The sequence below is a fragment of the Euphorbia lathyris genome, chromosome 9, assembly GCF_963576675.1.
Source record: "Euphorbia lathyris chromosome 9, ddEupLath1.1, whole genome shotgun sequence".
NCBI classification, from domain to species: domain Eukaryota; kingdom Viridiplantae; phylum Streptophyta; class Magnoliopsida; order Malpighiales; family Euphorbiaceae; genus Euphorbia; species Euphorbia lathyris.
In genome coordinates, this window is record NC_088918.1 from 17,856,879 (window position 1) to 17,866,927 (window position 10,049).

General features: G+C 33.3%; 1 long non-coding RNA gene across 1 annotated transcript; it reads right to left on the bottom strand.

Moving 5' to 3' along the window:
* Positions 1-2,914: 2,914 nt before the first annotated feature.
* LOC136206395 (uncharacterized) lies at positions 2,915-7,624 on the bottom strand. The gene is made up of 5 exons (XR_010676272.1): positions 7,454-7,624; positions 7,014-7,102; positions 6,065-6,201; positions 4,073-4,765; positions 2,915-3,233 (listed from the first exon to the last, which is right to left on the bottom strand). It is a non-coding gene; the product is annotated as an uncharacterized lncRNA (long non-coding RNA).
* Positions 7,625-10,049: the final 2,425 nt, after the last annotated feature.

A 10,049-nucleotide genomic window follows, 5' to 3' on the forward strand; every position in this document is an offset into this window, starting at 1 on the left:
GTAATTGCGGAGTCGTTATATATTGGATTGAGCATTTATCACTCCCGATAAATGGGAGATACATCCGTGGATCGCTTGTGGAAGACTCGACTCTAAATCATTGCAAGGTAATAGCTTAAGAGTAAGAAATACAGATTTCACTTAACCTATCTTTTTGAGTTGACTCGGCCTGTACAAGTAAAACGAACGTCTCGCTATATGTGACTTGACATCACCCATAGTCATAAGATTCAGTTCAAGGATGTAGTTGATAAAGGATCGAATTATACTGTAACTAATACGGAAAGGTTAACGACAGAATCAACCTGTCTTCTTATAGCTCTGGGGGAATGATTACAGACTTGCTAATCACATACTCTGTACATCATTCCGTTATGCAAAGATTAAATATAATTCTCTGAAAATTAATTTAATAACGTTGCATACGGCTAGAAGCAATAAGAACCTAATGGATCACACATAAGACTTGGAACCTAAAAGAGAGATAGATGTTAATTAATTGATAGAAGCCCAATAAGGCCCATGGACATAAGGGGGTCGAAATTCATGTAGTGATATACATGAATAATTAATTTGATTTTGTTAATCCTAATTAGATTAGGAATATGAATTAAATTAATTAAGAGATAATTAAGTTAGGAGTTTTAATTAGATTAATATAATCCTATTATTATCCAATAAGATTATTATTATTATCCTTAATATATTAGATATATAGTGAGATAATAATTAGGAATTCTATTCCGAATGGAATTCCTATTCAGTAACCTAATTCTATCTAACTAGGGATTAGATACAAGAGATTATAAATACCCATTCCCTTGAGATTTTCGAAAGCCAAGCAAGCCATACCCTACTTGTGATTTTCGAAATTCACCTAGTCCAAGAGAGAGAAAATTTGACACCCCTAGTTCGAGGATGAGATTTCTCTACGGCTTCGTTTGATCAATTGATTTTCATCTATTTCTTTTATCCTTGATCTTGTGTTGATTAGTTAGAGGCAATCTACTTTGGTTGCTATTCAACGGTTGATACTAAATTAATCTTCACGTGTTTTATTTCGTGTTTGGGAACTCGAAGAAGAAAAACAAACAAAAGGGAGAAATTCGTTTTACTACTCCTACATCAGGTCAGTTCACGATTTCGCTGATTCCCGGAGATTGCACCGTCGGATCGTCGCGATTTTTGGACAGGAGCTTCTAGACATATTCTTCCACGTTTCCACCGAAGGGATTGTCGTTCAGAGGTCTGGAAGGTCTGTTTCGGATAGGGGCAGATTGGTAGACAGTTTCTATCTCTTTTGAAGTTGTGGGTACTTCGTTTGCAACGGTAGATAGAACTTCTAAAAGGTATTTCTTCTTATCCTTCTTTATATGAAATAACGGTTAACGGATCTTGTGGTTAAATGGAAATAGGTTTAAATTTTTATATTTCCGCTGCTATACCTTAGCCTAATTTCGAACAGTGGTATCAGAGCCATCGTTAAATCCGTTATTTCATATATGAAAATTTAGAAGTTTTTCAATAGGATTGAATAAATATTTATAGTTAGGATTAATTAACAAATTGTTTTGATTAATTGATTATAAAGATAAATAAGTTTTAATTAATTGTTAATTAAAATAGATTATGCGTATGTTCCTAATTATTTTGGTTGATAATCATTATAACGAAATCTATTAGTTTTATAGTTAGATTGATAAAATCAGTTTTATTAATTCTAAAGATAAAACGGAAATCTATAGTAGTTTTTCCTATTTTCTGAAAATCGTTTTAAAACCGTTTTAGAACTGATATATATATATTTAAAATCGTTTTTATATTTAAATATATATGTTTCAGAAATTGATAGTTTTCTGTTTTGATTATCGAATAAAAATTTGTTTAAAAGTTTGTTTTACCAATTTGTAAATCAAAATGTTAAATGAATTAAAATCAAAATAATTGGGACGTGCATAATTAAAGTTTTGTATAGTTATATTAATCTAAAGATTAATATAAAAGATACGAAACTATTAGAAATAAAATTGGATGAAAGTTAATTTGATGTGTTAATGTGATTAAAATAAATATTACATAAGATAGTTATGTAATCAACCAATTAAATTTATTTAATTGAATCTATGCATGTTTGGAGTTATGGACATATTTGGACCCTCTTTTGGTATTTTTGAAATAGGACCAGCGAGTCCTGCCTTTCTACTATCTATTGTAATTTCTCCTCTCATCTAATTCCCTTCAATTCAATTGAAGTTTTCTTTAGTAGTATAGAAATTAATATGTAATTTCAAGGCGCCATGGAGAAGACGGATGACCTAAAGAGAAATATGTAATAGTTAGTATTTCCTTAGGTTTGCCCTTTTATTCCGTCTCTGACTCGACGGAATAATTTAGATGATATGTCCATACACTACAACAAATCATCACTTGCGCCACGGTTAGAATCGTGGCACAAGTGTAATATTTTTGTGGCTATACTATATAGCCACAGAAATTCAAGGTAGATACTTCCGTGGCGCAAGTGAGCGTGGCTAGGTAGTTGCCACAGGAAAAAAATAGATGTGGCATAAATTGGCTATTATGCCACGAGAAAATTTGTGGCTACTCACATCCCTTTGCCACGGAAATCAATCCCACTTAGCCACGAACATTACCATGGCAAAGCAAAACACTTCTAACTAGAAATCTTATTTCGCTACGAACATAATCGTGGCAAATTTGAACAAATTTTGGTAATTTATTAATTTTTAAATTACTATTATTATTACTATTTATTATAGGAAAAACAACTACATTAAAATCAATAAGAATAAACGAATAAAAATAAACAAAATCTAAAATCTAAAGTTTTAATCATTCTTAACAAAAAAAAATTATTAAATAAATATCAATTATTCTATTATCCAACAAAGGAACTCACAACAACAATAAAAGAAAAAATAATAATCCTCCCAATTAGAAAATATAAATATATTAAGAAAACTTTAAATCTAAGTCAAAAGTACCCAACACGCAGATTATGTTCCTTAGTAGTATTCTGAAAATAACATTAGCAGAAACCGTATAGTTAAATATAATCAGCTTTTCAAATTACAATGCACATCTTATCCACTAGCTCCTTGTTGATAGGAAATTGATGAGATTCACAGCAAGCTTCTAAGATACACGAAACCTATGAAGGCAGCATGATACCCAATCCATAGTTGCACAGATCAAATGGTCCAGATCACCAACTGTTACGAAATCAGTAACAAAGTTAAGACTCTACATTAATAATATGAACACAAAGCAACAATGTGAACAACTCTCACATAAGCATTGAATAACTTGAGAGACCAATATATAGAAAAATTAGATTAACTTCTTTTGTACTCAAAATGAAATTGTATAGAGAATACATCTAGAATGTTCGTAATGCTTCACAATAAACAAAACTAGTTTTCCTAACATTAAACAAACTTTATTAATCACTTCAATCTCAATATACAAAGCTATTTTTTCCCAACATTAAGAGAACCTTATTAATCACCTCAATCTCAATATGTAAGTTTGTTCATAATGGTAGGGATTAATTTTGAATAAATTAGAAGGTTCAGGGACTGAGATTAAAACAGTGTCATTATAAGCCACATCAACTTATAACACAGAAGCCTAAATTCTGTAAAATGCTAATTCATTTGTATTTAGGATGGTCTCCTAAATCCAGTTTAAACCACAAGCTTAACATATACTAAAGTTATTGAATTGGCATTTCAACATCATTAATTCAGAATTAGTAAATGTTGGTCTATGTTAGCAAACTACTAGCATTAGCATCCTATGAGATCTTTGTTATCACATGTCCAAATTTATGGGTTCCAAAAAATAATTTGTCAACAATATATTATCGAAAGAACTAAACCCTGTTAAACAAAAGTTCATTCTATTAAAGTTACGAAGCCTACACGGACAACCCATTTACCAAATTCAATCAAGAAGAAATTGGTCAATGTTAAATGAGCAAATGCACAATTATGCAAATCAATCATCCACCAAAAGGAAAAGAAGATCAACACTTTTTAAATGCAGTCACCTGAGATTTCGATGATACATGTGCAACCTTTTAGCATTCTTAGAACTATCTTGCTAGCTTGCCAAGTCTGCAAATATGTAGTTATAGACCATAGAACAAATGAACTGGGTGCCTCAATGGGTAGCTGACTAAGCTAATCTATGGATGCTTTATAAACAACATCAGAAATATGGGAAAGGGGGATTTGTTGGAGAATATTGGGCCACTTAGTACATAAGAAAATGAACAAGAAGAAATCTTTACAAAGTTAAAAGCCACATAGCCAGTTATATAGTTTCATAATTCGATTAACAAGTACACAATACATGAACACAAAAAATTCAATTAAAACTGATACACAAGTATATCCTAGAAGGGTAGCATCTTATACGAAATGAACATGATGCCCATATGAAGACAACAAAATTTCATACTCAATACCCTCAATACTCAACCAAAAACTATCAAATACATGAAAGTAAATACAGGAATAGAGAACATGTTTTTCATAATGTTAAATTCATAAGCCAATAATAACAACTTAAAAGCATACATGATAACTTAAAAAGCAAACAGTTAAGATATATAGAAGGTATAGGAAGAAAAATCAGGCTAACAACTCAATAGCTTATATCAGTCATTTTAGCCATTGTGTTCTCCCTAAACAACTTCAACCATGGAAATTGGGATGGACTTGTGGCGGAAAATGCTCTTCTGCAATAATCAGAAAACCTCATTAGTTGTCCTTCATACGATGCATATACAATCAAACAAAAAACACTAATTTTGAATTCCAATTCCTCGTAAAATTATATATGTTATAAGCAAACAATTTTATCCTTTTAAGTTTAGGCTGTAATAAGGACTTCTATTAACTATTTGTTTAGGCTACAAACATCAGTTATACGGACTTTGTAAACAAATACTTTTCTAATGTATGCTAGATTGGCACACAAGTGAGTGAGCCTTCATAGCCATAATATAACACCAAAACTCAATAAAATGAAATCTAGATAACTGAAGAGGCATTTATTGATTTATTATTTTTAGGGATAAGTTATCAAAATAAACCCATGGTTTTTGGCAGGGCCGTTCCTGACCTTTCGTAGGCCCGGGGCGAGAAAATAAAATTGGGCCCTTTAATACAAATTTCTAAAAAAAAAAATTTAGAAGTTGAAATAGAGATTAGCCGACATCCCAACTAGATTGGCACCCCCTACCAACCCTCAAAATATGCTAAACAAAATTAAAATTATTCTAAACAACTAAAGAACGGTCTCTATGTCGATATTCTTCATTTTCTAACTTTTTTCCAACCCTTGAATATCATCCTTAATTGCCTGCAAAGCAAAATATGCAAATAATTAAAAAAGTTTACTTCTCCGAGCATTACGAGAGGTAAAATCATTTTCTTTCTCAATTGACAAAATTAAAAATTGAATTTAAGTGCTTTAGGCCAAAAACTAGTCTGGTTTACCTTGGGGAGATTCTAATGACTATTACCTCAAGTTATCTTTCTTACTGTATTTAGCAGAAGAGGATCAAAACATAACATTAGAATTAAAACAAAGCAATTTCAGATCAAACTCGACACGTAGCTTAAATTACTTACTAGAGTCCCTTTCAATTCAAACTAACATCTATTGCTTTTTTAGAATTCAGATATTCTAAAAAGTTTATTATGACAAAAATTAAGAGTTATTTAATTATTCAGTATGAAGTTCAAAGGACAATAGGACTTGTATCAGAATCTGATGTAAACCTCAGTAAATCTGAAATTTATTAATTAGGAGTAACCAACTGTGTGTATGAACTAGAGGTATTTTATTGGCAAATAAGCAAAAGTCAAGGGTCACCATAAGCTACATTTTCGGAGCTTTTATCTAAAACATCTAATATATCTAAAAACACAAATCAAATAAAATCAAATTAAAATTAAATCAGCAAAATCATAGAACAGCAAAGCAAAGCAGCAAAATCATTATGGAACTTTATTGATGCACTTTTACTTACCAGAGAAATAAATCACAGCAAACCAGCAGCAGGCAAAACAGAAGGAGAAAACGCAAACGGAAGACGGCAAGCCGCAAACGGAAGTCAGACAGCAAAACAGAAGGAGAGGAAGACGCAAACGGAAGTCAGGAACGGCCCTGGCAACAGCAAAACAGAAAAAAAGAAGGAAGAAGAGAAGAGGTGAAGAAGAAGGCTTTGAATCGCGGAAAGAAAACGCAAGAAGAAAAGAAGGGAGAGAAGAGTCGGCGCAATGTAGGTTATTATCCTATTTGATAATTATAATTTTTTTTAAATATACTGAACTAAAATTTATTTTTTGGGGCCCCTGTAATTTATGGGCCCTGGGCCTGCGCCCCAAAAATCAAGGCTCAGGGTCGGTCCTGGTTTTTGGGGAAGTATCAATTTAGGCGCCACGTAAAAAATAGCACAAATATATGCTTAAAGTTTAACAAATGTACCAATTTAGGTCTCGATAAGGGAACGAGACACGTCATTGATATACTCCATTAAGTTCTATCAATTGTAAGTGAAACCTAAATTGATACTTTCCTAAAAACCATAGTTCTATTTTGGTGACGGAGTAATAGAAATAACGTGTTCAATCCGTTATCGACGTCTAAATTGATACATTTTCTAAACGTTAAGTGGTGCTATTTTATAAACGTGGAGCCTAAATTGATACTTTTCCAAAAACCATAGGCATATTTTGATACCTTATCGCTTATTTCTAGTTTAGTCAATGATATGGAAATTTGTACTTTTGAAAGCCACATACTAGATTAGTAATTTTCACATATCAACTCAGGTATAGAAAGAAGGAAAAAAGGATTATAATTAACAAAAACACCTTCACAGAGAAAAGAAAAACAAAATTGGTAGAATCTAGATCCTAATTTTATACAGTTTATCCAAACAATGACTAGCAATAGTTAAAGAAAGCAAAAACTACCTCGCAAAGAAAGCAAAAACAACTTCCAAAGCTATATCAGCAAACAGCTCTTGCAACAAGTTCTGTCTCTGAGACACAGAAGCCAGAGCCTGCGGAAAAAAAAAATTTCTCAATACACGACATAGAACACAATATACCCCAAGATTAAATTTGGAAAACGGAATAAAGACAATATGAATCAATGGATAAATCCAAGTCCAACAAACTGTTTGTTTCTCCAATTCAATTAAGAAAAATAATAATTAACCTCGTTCTTTTAATCATTTTATTACTTCAACCTTCAAGATCGTTCAAGGTCGTAGAAACAAAATCAATGAGGTTAATTGTTTTCTCGGAAAACAACTAGAAAATGAGGGCGATAATAGGGGGAGAGGGAGAGGGAGAGATAGCGCATCCCATTGGAGAATTTTCTAGATTTGAAGGGTGAGAATATGACTAACCAGGAATTGTAGGATGAGGAAATTAAGGAGCCCTCCAGACAGCAAAAGTATTGACGAGCGGCCAACGACGATTTGCTAGTAGGGTTAGGGTTGGGCAGTTCAGCAGAGAGAAAGGGCGACCAGTTAGGGGGGATAAACGAATTTTCTTTTGGCTCCCCACCACATGAAAAGGAAAATAAGAATGTTATGTTTTGAAATTTTAATTTTTTTTTGGCAAAACAAATTTTTAGTTTCCCGCTATTCAATTTTAATATATAGAATAAGTAATTTTCTTGCCACGGGTAACTTTTTTCAGTAGCATAAATAGGTGTAATAAAATAATATATATTACCGTGGCAAAAATCGTGGCGTACATCTATGTTTGCCACGGAAAAAAAAATACTCGTGGCATAAATATATGAGATAATCATAATTTTGTAGTAGGATCTATTTTCCCGTGGCTAAATAGAAACATGCCACGAATTTTGAAATCTCGTGGCATGATTCGTGGCGCAAGTGATGATTTGTTGGCGTTATATAACGCCAATGTATGTGAATCTATGTGTCTGATGTATGCTAAAGCAAATCAAGACTAAGTTAGATTATGAGACCTAAAATAAAATCCCTCATTAAAAAGTTAAGTAAATAAACAAGTTATTAAAATCGGTTGCCCCTCCCTAATATTATAATTCAGTCGGCAGTGCTGAGGGCCTTTGGGTTTTTGAGTAAACTCAAGCTCGGGGTCCTTTCGGTAACACCTGAATTATCGAAAATCATTTTTCATGAATATGGGGTAATACTTAAATTAGATTATGATAATTGGATGAGTAAACTCATGTTGTCATAAACTAATGGGCAAGACGGTTGGGATTAATATGAATAGCATATTAGTTACTAATGTGGTTAGTAACCCAATAACCTAGGAATCACATTAAAGATGTGATTGATTACATGAATCTACCTAATGAATGAGACTAGCTTGTTGAGTAAACTCAAGGCGAAATCCCAGGAGTTAGGATCCTAGCTCACTGAAGGATTTGTGAAATTCTTCGAATTAATATGGAGGGCTATTAATTTGGCAAAATAGTGGGAGCAATCTAAAATAAACTAAAAGGCCTATAATTTTAGATTGATATACTTTAAGAAAATGAATGACATACGTTTACTCTTTCTCACTCTCAGGTTTAATTAAACCCACTCTTATAATCATGACTAAAACCAATCTGCAAAACATTCTTACCGATAACAAATTGAATGGTTCAAACTTCACCGACTGGTTTCGTAACCTCAAAATTGTTTTGAAGTTCGATAAAATAGGGTATGTACTTGATACACCGATACCCCCTCTCCCTGCTGATGATGCTCCCATTGAGGAAATTGATGCTTACCAGAAGCATAAGGCTGATGATGATCATGCCGGATGCATCATACTTGCATCGATGACACCGGAATTACAAAGGCAACATGAGGAAATGGATGCCTATTCCATCATCATGCACCTAAAGGAATTGTTTGGGAAACAAACCAGGTGCAAACGCTACGAGATATCCAAGTTGCTATATCGTAGTAGGATGCAAGAGGACACATCTGTCATGACACATTGTGTCAAGATGATTGGCTACATTACCAAACTTTCTAGTATTGGATTTGCGATGGATAATGAATTAAGTATAGACTTAATTCTCCAATCCCTCCCAGAAAGTTATTCACAGTTCATTATGAACTATCAGATGAATGACTTGCAAACCTCTCTTGAAGAGCTTGCAAATATGCTCAAGTCAGTTGAGCCCAATATGAAGAAAGACAAAGCCATACCGGCTCTTGTCATAGAGGGATCAAAGAAGAGGAAATGGAATTCTCCCAATCCTAAATATCCCAAGAAAGGTAAGAAAGCTGTGCCCAACAAAACTAAGGGAAAGGAAGTGAAGAAGCCCAAAGGAGAGTGCCACTTCTGTGGTAAAGACGGGCATTGGAAAAGAAACTGTTGGTGTACCTAGCCTTCCTCAAAAGGGGAAGAAGCAGGGACTTCAACATCTGGTGTGTTTTATATTGAAATTTCATAGTCTGAATCTTTTGGTACTTGATACCGGATGCAGCCTGAGGATATTCCAGGAATATCTAGAAATATTATTTCTATTAGCCGCCTTGTTGACGACGGTTTTTCATATTTCAATAAAAGACAAGAGTTGCAATTTTTATAAATATTCGATCTTTTATTTTTCAGGAATTTCACAAAATGGGATTTATGTGTTAGATAACAAAATTCCTGCTTTTGCAATTGATACCAAAAGACATAAGCTAGATAATTCAACTTACTTGTGGCATTGTCGTTTAGGCCATATAAACAAGAGACGCATGCTAAAGCTACATTCAGATGGGCTTATAGATCCAATCGATCCCGAATCATTGGAAACATGCGAATCATGTTTAAAAGGTAAAATGACAAAGACACCCTTTAGCAATAAAGGTGAGCGTGTATCAGACACTCCGGGACTCATTCATTCAGATGTATGTGGTCCTATGTCAGTCCAAGCAAGAGGAGGATTCAGATTCTTCATAAGCATCATAGATGACCATACCCGATATGGTTACATCTACTTGATGAAGCACAAGTCAG